The following is an 11,781-nucleotide window of genomic DNA, read 5'->3' on the forward strand; positions in this document are numbered from 1 at the left end:
GGAGTGACAAATCCCAGTCTCGATTCGTGCCAACCCAACAGACACTTTCGGAGATACCTGTAATGTACCTTTATAGTCACCCAGTTACGTTGTGACGTTTGGCACACCCAAGGCACTCCTACGGCATCCGGGAGTTGCACAATCTCATGGTCTAAGGAAATGATACTTGACATCCAGAAAAGCTATAGCAAACGAACTACACGATCTTTGTGCTATGCTTAGGTTTGGGTCTTGTCCATCACATCATTCTCCTAATGATGTGATCCCGTTATCAATGACATCCCCATGTCCATAGCCAGGAAATCATGACTATCTGTTGATCAACGAGCTAGTCAACTAGAGGCTCACTAGGGACACATTGTGGTCTATGTATTCACACATGTATTACGATTTCCGGATAATACAATTATAGCATGAATAATAGACAATTATCATGAACAAGGAAATATAATAATCATTTTATTATTGCCTCTAGGGCATATTTCCAACAACTTATAGTGATGTGAATTATCGAGTGGGCCCAGAGATACCTCTCCGACAATCGGAGTGACAAATCCTAATCTCGAAATACGCCAACCCAACAAGTACCTTCGGAGACACCTGTAGAGCACCTTTATAATCACCCAGTTACGTTGTGACGTTTGGTGGCACACAAAGTGTTCCTCCGGTAAACGGGAGTTGCATAATCTCATAGTCATAGGAACATGTATAAGTCATGAAGAAAGCAATAGCAACAAACTGAACGATCAAGTGCTAAGCTAACGGAATGGGTCAAGTCAATCACATCATTCTCCTAATGATGTGATCCCGTTAATCAAATGACAACTCATGTCTATGGTTAGGAAACATAACCTTCTTTGATCAACGAGCTAGTCAAGTAGAGGCATACTAGTGACACTCTGTTTGTCTATGTATTCACACATGTATTATATTTCCGTTTAATACAATTCTAGCATGAATCATAAACATTTATCATGATATAAGGAAATAAATATAACTTTATTATTGCCTCTAGGGCATATTTCCTTCAGTCTCCCACTTGCACTAGAGTCAATAATCTAGTTCACACCGCCATGTGATTTAATACCAATAGTTCACATCACCATGTGATTAACACCCATAGTTCACATCAACATGTGACCAACACCCAAAGGGTTTACTAGAGTCAATAATCTAGTTCACATCGCTATGTGATTAACACCCAAAGAGTACTAAGGTGTGATCATGTTTTGCTTGTGAGAGAAGTTTAGTCAACGGGTCTGCCACATTCAGATCCGTAAGTATTTTGCAAATTTCTATGTCAACAATGCTCTGCACGGAGCTACTCTAGATAATTGCTCCCACTTTCAATATGTATCCAGATTGAGATTTTTGAGTCATCTGGATCAGTGTCAAAACTTGCATCGACGTAACCCTTTACGAGGAACCTTTTGTCACCTTCATAATCGAGAAACATATCCTTATTCCACTAAGGATAATTTTGACCGCTGTCCAGTGATCTACTCCTAGATCACTATTGTACTCCCTTGCCAAAAACAGTGTAGGGTATACAATAGATCTGGTACACAGCATGGCATATTTTATAGAACCTATGGCCAAGGCATAGGGAATGACTTTCATTCTCTTTCTATCTTCTGCCGTGGTCGGGCTTTGAGTCTTACTCAGTTTCACACCTTGTAACACAGGAAAGAACTCTTTCTTTGACTGTTCCATTTTGAACTACTTCAAAATCTTGTCAAGGTATGTACTCATTGAAAAACTTATCAAGCGTCTTGATCTATCTCTATAGATCTTGATGCTCAATATGTAAGCAGCTTCACCGAGGTCTAAAAAACTCCTTTCAAACACTCATTTATGCTTTGCAGAATAATTCTACATTATCTCCGATCAACAATATGTCATTCACATATACTTATCAAAAATGATGTAGTGCTCCCACTCACTTTCTTGTAAATACAGGCTTCACCGCAAGTCTGTATAAAACTATATGATTTGATCAACTTATCAAAGCGTATATTCCAACTCCGAGATGCTTGCACCAGTCCATAGATGGATCGCTGGAGCTTGCATGTTTTGTTAGCACCTTTAGGATTGACAAAACCTTCTGATTGCATCATATACAACTCTTCTTTAATAAATCCATTAAGGAATGCAGTTTTGTTTATCCATTTGCCAGATTTCATAAAATGCGGCAATTGCTAACATGATTCGGACAGACTTAAGCATAGATACGAGTGAGAAACTCTCATCGTAGTCAACACCTTGAACTTGTCGAAAACCTTTTTGCGACAATTCTAGCTTTGTAGATAGTAACACTACTATCAGCGCCTGTCTTCCTCTTGAAGATCCATTTAATCACAATGGCTCGCTAATCAATGGGCAAGTCAATCAAAGTCCATACTTTGTTCTCATACATGGATCTCATCTTAGATTTCATGGCCTCAAGCCATTTCGCGGAATCTGGGCTCATCATCGCTTCCTCATAGTTCGTAGGCTCATCATGGTCAAGTAACATGACCTCCAGAACAGGATTACCGTACCACTCTAGTGCAGATCTCACTCTGGTTTACCTACGAGGTTCGGTAGCAACATGATCTGAAGTTACATGATCATCATCATTAGCTTCCTCACTATTTGGTGTAGTAGTCACAGGAACATATTTCTGTGATGAACCACTTTCCAATAAGGGAACAGGTACAGTTACCTCATCAAGTTCTACTTTCCTCCCACTCACTTCTTTCAAGAGAAACTCCTTCTCTAGAAAGGATCCATTCCCAGCAACGAATATCTTGCCTTCAGATCTGTGATAGAAGGTGTACCCAACATTTTCTTTTGGGTATCCTATGAAGACGCACTTCTCCGATTTGGGTTTGAGCTTATCAGGTTGAAACTTTTCACATAAGCATTGCAACCTCAGACTTTAAGAAACGACAGCTTAGGTTTCTTGCCAAACCATAGTTCATACGGTGTCGTCTCAACGGATTTAGATGGTGCCCTATTTAACGTGAATGTAGCTGTCTCTAATGCATAACCCCAAAACGATAGCGGTAAATCAGTAAGAGACGTCATAGATCGCACCATATCTAATAAAGCACGGTTACGACGTTCGGACACACCATTACACTGTGGTGTTCCAGGTGGCGTGAGTAGTGAAACTATTTCACATTGTTTTAACTGAAGGCCAAACTCGTAACTCAAATATTTTCCTTCTGCGATCATATCGTAGAAACTTTTATTTTTGTGACGATGATTCTCCACTTCACTCTGAAATTCTTCGAACTTTTCAAATGTTTCAGACTTGTGTTTCATCAAGTACATATACTCATATCTACTCAAATCATCTGTGAAGATCAGAAAATAATGATACCTGCCGCGAGCCTCAATATTCATCAGACCACATACATCAGTATGTATGATTTCCAACAAATCTATTGCTTGCTCCATTGTTCCGGAGAATGGAGTCTTAGACTCTTAGTCATCTTGCCCATGAGGCATGGTTCGCAAGCATCAAGTGATTCATAATCAAGTTATTTCAAAAGTCCATCAGCATGGAGTTTCTTCATGCGCTTTACACCAATATGACCTAAACGGTAGTGCCACAAATAAGTTGCACTATCATTATTAACTTTGCATCTTTTGGTTTCAATATAATGAATATGTGTATCACTACGATCGAGATCCAACGAACCATTTTCATTGGGTGTGTAACCATATAAGGTTTTATTCATGTAAACAGAACAACAATTTATTCTCTTACTTAAATGAATAACCGTACTGCAATAAACATGATCAAATCATATTCATGCTCAACGCAAACACCAAATAACACTTATTTAGGTTCAACACTAATCCCGAAAGTATAGGGAGTGTGCGATGATGATCATATCAATCTTGGAACCACTTCCAACACACATCGTCACTTCACCCTTAACTAGTCTCTGTTCATTCTGCAACTCCCGTTTCGAGTTACTACTCTTAGCAACTGAACCGGTATCAAATACCGAGAGGTTGTTACGAACACTAGTAAAATACACATCAATAATCTGTATATCAAATATACCTTTGTTCATTTTGCCATCCTTCTTATCCGCCAAATACTTGGGGCAGTTCCACTTCCAGTGACCAGTCCCTTTGCAGTAGAAGCACTTAGTCTCAGGCTTAGGACCAGACTTGGGCTTCTTCACTTGAGCAGCAACTTGCTTGCCGTTCTTCTTGAAGTTCCCCTTCTTCCCTTTTCCCTTTTCTTGAAACTAGTGATCTTGTCTACCATCAACACTTGATATTTTTCTTGATTTCTACCTTCGTTGATTTCAGCATTATGAAGAGCTTGGGAATCGTTTCCGTTATCCCTTGCATATCATAGTTCATCACGAAGTTCTACTAACTTGGTGATGGTGACTAGAGAATTCTGTAAATCACTATCTTATCTGGAAGATGAACTCCCACTTGATTCAAGCGATTGTAGTACCCAGACAATCTGAGCACATGCTCACTGCTTGAGCTATTCTCCTCCATCTTTTTAGCTATAGAACTTGCTGGAGACTTCATATCTCTCAACTCGGGTATTTGTTTGAAATATTAACTTCAACTCCTGGAACATCTCATATGGTCCATGACATTCAAAACGTCTTTGAAGTCCCGATTCTAAGCCGTTAAGCATGGTGCACTAACCTATCAAGTAGTCATCATATTGAGCTAGCCAAACATTCATAACGTCTGCCTCTACTCCTGCAATAGGTCTGTCACCTAGCGGTGCATCAAAGACATAATTCTTCTGTGCAGCAATGAGGATAATCCTCAGATCACGGATCCAATCCGCATCATTGCTACTAACATTTTTCAACATAATTTTTCTCTAGGAACACAATAAAATGGGAGCAACATCGCGATCTATTGATCTACAACATAGATATGCTAATACTACCAGGAATAAGTTCATGATAAATTAAAGTTCAATTAATCATATTACTTAAGAACTCCCACTTAGACAGACATCCCTCTAATCTTCTAAGTGATCACGTGATCCATATCAACTAAACCATGTCCGATCATCACGTGAGATGGAGTAGTTTCAATGGTGAACATCACTATGTTGATCATATCTACTATATGATTCATGCTTGACCTTTCGGTCTCCGTGTTCCGAGGCCATATCTGTTATATGCTAGGCTCGTCAAGTTTAACCTGAGTATTCCGCGTGTGCGACTGTTTTGCACCCGTTGTATTTGAACGTAGAGCCTATCACACCCGATCATCACGTGGTGTCTCAGCACGAAGAACTTCCGCAACGGTGCATACTCAGGGAGAACACTTATACCTTGATAATTTAGTGAGAGATTATCTTATAAAGCTACCGCCGAACTAAGCAAAATAAGATGTATAAAAGATAAACATCACATGCAATCATAATATGTGACATGATACGGTCATCATCATCTTGTGCCTTTGATCTCCATCTCCAAAGCATCATCATGATCTCCATCGTCACCGGCATGACACCATGATCTCCATCATCTTGATCTATATCAATGTGTCGTCACATGGTTGTCTCGCCAACAATTGCTCTTGCAACTATTGCTATCGCATAGAGATTAAGTAAAGCAATTATTTGGTGCTTGCATCTTATGCAATAGAGAGATAACCATAAGGCTTTTGCCGGTTGCCGATAACTTCAACAAAACATGATCATCTCATACAACAACATATATCTCATCACGTCTTGACCATATCACATCACAACATGCCCTGCAAAAACAAGTTAGACGTCCTCGACTTTGTTGTTGCAAGTTTTACGTGGCTGCTATGGGCTGAGCAAGAACTGTTCTTACCTACGCATCAAAACCACAACGATAGTTTGTCAATTTGATGTTGTTTTATCCTTCGCAAGGACCGGGCGTAGCCACACTCGGTTCAACTAAAGTTGGAGAAACTGACACCCGCCAGCCACTTGTGTGCAAAGCACGTCGGTAGAACCAGTCTCGCGTAAGTGTACGCGTAATGTCGGTCCGGGCCGCTTCATCCAACAATACCGCCGAACCAAAGTGTGACATGCTGGTAAGCAGTATGACTTATATCGCCCACAACTCACTTGTGTTCTACTCGTGCATATTACATCAATGCATAAAACCAGGCTTGGATGCCACTGTTGGGGAACGTAGTAATTTCAAAAATTTCCTATGCACACGCAAGATCATGGTGATGCATAGCAACGAGAGAGGGGAGTGTTGTCCACGTACCCTCGTAGACCGAAAGCAGAAGCGTTAGCACAACGCGGTTGATGTAGTCGTACGTCTTCACGATCCGACCGATCAAGTACCGAACGCACGGCACCTCCGAGTTCTGCACACGTTCAACTCGATGACGTCCCTCGAACTCCGATCCAGCCGAGTGTTGAGGGAGAGTTTCGTCAGCACGACGGCGTGGTGACGATGATGATGTTCTACCGACACAGGGCTTCGCCTAAGCACCGCTACGATATGACCGAGGTGGATTATGGTGGAGGGGGGCACCGCACACGGCTAAGAGATCAATTGTTGTGTCTATGGGGTGCCCCTGGCCATGTATATAAAGGAGTGGAGGAGGGGGAGAGGGCCGGCCCCTATGGCGCGCCCTAGAGGAGTCCTACTCCCACCGGGAGTAGGATTCCCCCCTTCCAAGTAGTAGGAGTAGGAGTCAAGGCAAGGGAAGAGAGAAGAGAAGGAAGGAGGGGGCGCAGCCCCTCCCCCTAGTCCAATTCGGACTAGGCCTTGGGGGGCGCCCAACCTCTCCTCTCTCTTTCCCCTAAAGCCCAATAAGGCCCATATACTCCCCGACGAATTCCCGTAACTCTCGGGTACTCCAAAAAATACCCGAATCACTCGGAACCTTTCCGATGTCCGAATATAGTCATCCAATATATCTATCTTTACGTCTCGACCATTTCGAGACTCCTCGTCATGTACCCGATCTCATCCGGGACTCCGAACTACCTTCGGTACATCAATACACATAAACTCATAATATAACCGTCATCGAACTTTAAGCGTGCGGACCCTACGGGTTCGAGAACTATGTAGACATGACCGAGACACGTCTCCGGTCAATAACCAATAGCGGAATCTGGATGCTCATATTGGTTCCCACATATTCTACGAAGATCTTTATCGGTCAAACCGCATAACAACATACGTTGTTCCCTTTGTCATCGGTATGTTACTTGCCCGAGATTCGATCGTCGGTATCTCAATACCTAGTTCAATCTCATTACCGGCAAGTCTCTTTATGTTGGAAATATGCCCTAGAGGCAATAATAAATTGATTATTATTATATTTCCTTGTTCATGATAATCGTTTATTATCCATGCTAGAATTGTATTGATAGGAAACTCAGATACATGTGTGGATACATAGACAACACCATGTCCCTAGTAAGCCTCTAGTTGACTAGCTCGTTAATCAATAGATGGTTACGGTTTCCTGACCATGGACATTGGATGTCGTTGATAACAGGATCACATCATTAGGAGAATGATGTGATGGACAAGACCCAATCCTAAGCCTAGCACAAGATCATGTAGTTCGTATGCTAAAGCTTTTCTAATGTCAAGTATCATTTCCTTAGACCATGAGATTGTGCAACTCCCGGATACCGTAGGAGTGCTTTGGGTGTGCCAAACGTCACAACGTAACTGGGTGGCTATAAAGGTACACTACGGGTATCTTTGAAAGTGTGTGTTGGGTTGGCACGAATCGAGATTGGGATTTGTCACTCCGTGTAAACGGAGAGGTATCTCTGGGCCCACTCGGTAGGACATCATCATAATGTGCACAATGTGACCAAGGGGTTGATCACGGGATGATGTGTTACGGAACGAGTAAAGAGACTTACCGGTAACGAGATTGAACAAGGTATCGGTATACCGACGATCGAATCTCGGGCAAGTACCATACCGCTAGACAAAGGGAATTGTATACGGGATCGATTGAGTCCTTGACATCGTGGTTCATCCGATGAGATCATCGTGGAACATGTGGGAGACAACATGGGTATCCAGATCCCGCTGTTGGTTATTGACCGGAGAACATCTCGGCATGTCTGCATGTCTCCCGAACCCGTAGGGTCTACACACTTAAGGTTCGATGACGCTAGGGTTATAAAGGAAGTTTGTATGTGGTTACCGAATGTTGTTCGGAGTCCCGGATGAGATCCCGGACGTCACGAGGAGTTCCGGAATGGTCCGGAGGTAAAGATTTATATATAGGAAGTCCTGTTTCGGCCATCGGGACAAGTTTCGGGGTCATCGGTATTGTACCGGGACCACCGGAAGGGTCCCGGCGGCCCACCGGGTGGGGCCACCTGCCCCGGGGGGCCACATGAGCTGTAGGGGGTGCGCCTTGGCCTACATTGTCCAAGGGCACCAGCCCCTAGAGGCCCATGCGCCAAGATATACTAAAAAGGGGAGAGTCCTAAAAGGGGAAGGCACCTCCGAGGTGCCTTGGGAAGGATGGACTCCTCCCCCCCTCTTAGCCGCACCCCTTCCTTGGAGGAAGGGGCAAGGCTGCGCCTCCCCCCTCTCCCCTGCCCCTATATATAGTGGAGGGGAGGGAGGGCATCCATACCTGAGCCCTTGGCACCTCCCTCCCTCCCGTGACACCTCCTCCTCTCCCGTAGGTGCTTGGCGAAGCCCTGCAGGATTGCCACGCTCCTCCATCACCACCATGCCGTTGTGCTGCTGCTGGATGGAGTCTTCCTCAACCTCTCCCTCTCTCCTTGCTGGATCAAGGCGTGGGAGACATCGTCGAGCTGTACGTGTGTTGAACGCGGAGGTGCCGTCCGTTCGGCACTAGGATCATCGGTGATCTGAATCACGACGAGTACGACTCCATCAACCCTGTTCACTTGAACGCTTCCGCTTAGCGATCTACAATGGTATGTAGATGCACTCTCCTTCCCCTCGTTACTAGTCTCTCCATAGATAGATCTTGGTGACACGTAGGAAAATTTTGAATTTCTGCTACGTTCCCCAACAGTGGCATCATGAGCTAGGTCTATTGCGTAGATTCTTTGCACGAGTAGAACACAAAGTAGTTGTGGGCGTTGATATTGTTCAATATGCTTGCCGTTACTAGTCTTATCTTGATTCGGCGGCATCGTGGGATGAAGCGGCCCGGACCAACCTTACACGTACGCTTACGTGAGACCGGTTCCATCGACAAACATGCACTAGTTGCATAAGGTGGCTAGCGGGTGTCTGTCTCTCCCACTTTAGTCGGATCGGATTCGATGAAAAGGGTCCTTATGAAGGGTAAATAGCAATTGGCATATCACGTTGTGGTTCATGCGTAGGTAAGAAACGTTCTTGCTAGAAACCCATAGCAGCCACGTAAAACATGCAAACAACAATTAGAGGACGTCTAACTTGTTTTTGCAGGGTATGCTATGTGATGTGATATGGCCAAAAAGGATGTGATGAATGATATATGTGATGTATGAGATTGATCATGTTCTTGTAATAGGAATCACGACTTGCATGTCGGTGAGTATGACAACCGGCAGGAGCCATAGGAGTTGTCTTTATTTATTTGTGACCTGCGTGTCAACTTAAACGTCATGTAATTACTTTACTTTATTGCTAACCGTTAGCCATAGTAGTAGAAGTAATAGTTGGCGAGGCAACTTCATGAAGACACGATGATGGAGATCATGGTGTCATGCCGGTGACGATGATGATCATGGAGCCCCGAAGATGGAGATCAAAAGGAGCAAAGTGATGATGGCCATATCATGTCACTATTTGATTGCATGTGATGTTTATCATGTTTATACATCTTATTTGCTTAGAACGACGGTAGTAAATAAGATGATCCCTTACAACAATTTCAAGAAGTGTTCTCCCCTAACTGTGCACCGTTGCGACAGTTCGTGTTTCGAAGCACCACGTGATGATCGGGTGTTAGATTCTAATGTTCACATACAACGGGTGTAAGACAGATTTACACACGCGAAACACTTAGGGTTAACTTGACGAGCCCAGCATGTACAGACATGGCCTCGGAACACGGAGACCGAAAGGTCGAACATGAGTCATATAGAAGATACGATAAACATGAAGATGTTCACCGATGATGACTAGTCCGTCTCACGTGATGATCGGACACGGCCTAGTTTGACTCGGATCATGTAATCACTTAGATGACTAGAGGGATGTCTATCTGAGTGGGAGTTCATAAGATGAACTTAATTATCCTGAACATAGTCAAAAGGTTTTTGCAAATTATGTCGTAGCTCACGCTATAGTTCTACTGTTTAGATATGTTCCTGGAGAAAAAATTAGTTGAAAGTTGATAGTAGCAATTATGCGGACTAGGTCCGTAAACTGAGGATTGTCCTCATTGCTTCATAGAAGGCTTATGTCCTTAATGCACCGCTCAGTGTGCTGAACCTCGAACGTTGTCTGTGGTTGTTGCGAACATCTGACATACACGTTTTGATAACTACGTGATAGTTCAGTTAAACGGTTTAGAGTTGAGGCACCAAAGACGTTTTTGAAACATCGCGAAACATATGAGATGTTTTGAGGGCTGAAATTGGGATTTCAGGCTCGTGCCCATGTCAAGAGGTATAAGACCTCCGATGACTTTCTTAACCTGCAAACTAAGGAGAAAAGCTCAATTGTTGAGCTTGTGCTCAGATTGTCTGAGTACAACAATCATTTGAATCGAGTGGGAGTTGATCTTCCAGATAAGACAGTGATGGTTCTCCAAAGTCATTGCCACCAAGCTGTTAGAGCTTCGTGATGAACTATAACATATCAGGGATAGATATGATGATCCTTGAGGTATTCGCGATGTTTGACGCCGCGAAAGTAGAAATCAAGAAGGAGCATCAATTGTTGATGGTTGGTGAAACCACTAGTTTCAAGAAGGGCAAGGGCAAGAAGGGATACTTCATGAAACGGCAAATCAGCTGCTGCTCTAGTGAAGAAACCCAAGGTAAAACCCAAACCCGAGACTAAGTGCTTCTGTAATAAGGGGAACAACCACTAGAGCAGAATTACCCTAGATACTTGGTAGATAAGAAGGCTGGCAAGGTCGATAGAAGTATATTGCATATACATTGTGTTAATGTGTACTTTGCTAGTACTCCTAGTAGCACCAGGGTATTAGATACCAGTTCGGTTGCTAAGTGTTAGTAACTCGAAACAAAAGGCTACGGAATAAACGGAGACTAGCTAAAGGTGAGCTGACGATATGTGTTGAAAGTTTTTCCAAGCTTGATATGATCAAGCATCGCACGCACCCTCTACCAAAGAGATTGGTGTTAAACCTAAATAATTGTTATTTGGTGTTTGCGTTGAGCATAGACATGATTGGATTATGTCTGTCGCAATACGGTTATTCATTTAAGGAGAATAATGGTTACTCTGTTTATTTGAATAATACCTTCAATGGTCTTACACCTAAAATGAATGGTTTATTAAATCTCGATCGTAGTGATACACATGTTCATGCCAAAAGATAGTAATGATAGTACCACCTACTTGTGGCACCGCCACGTAAGTCATATCGGTATAAAACGCATGAAGAAGCTCCATATTGATGGATCTTTGGGCTCACTCGTTTTTGAAAAGTTTGAGACATGCGAACCATGTCTATTGGTGTATATGCATGAAGAAACTCCATGCAAATGGACCATTTTGACTCACTTGATTTTGAATCACTTGGGACATGCAAATCATACCACATGGGCAAGATGACTGAAAAGCCTCGTTTTTCAGTAAGATGGAACAAGATAGCAACTTG

The sequence above is a fragment of the Triticum dicoccoides genome, chromosome 2A, assembly GCF_002162155.2.
Source record: "Triticum dicoccoides isolate Atlit2015 ecotype Zavitan chromosome 2A, WEW_v2.0, whole genome shotgun sequence".
NCBI lineage: Eukaryota > Viridiplantae > Streptophyta > Magnoliopsida > Poales > Poaceae > Triticum > Triticum dicoccoides.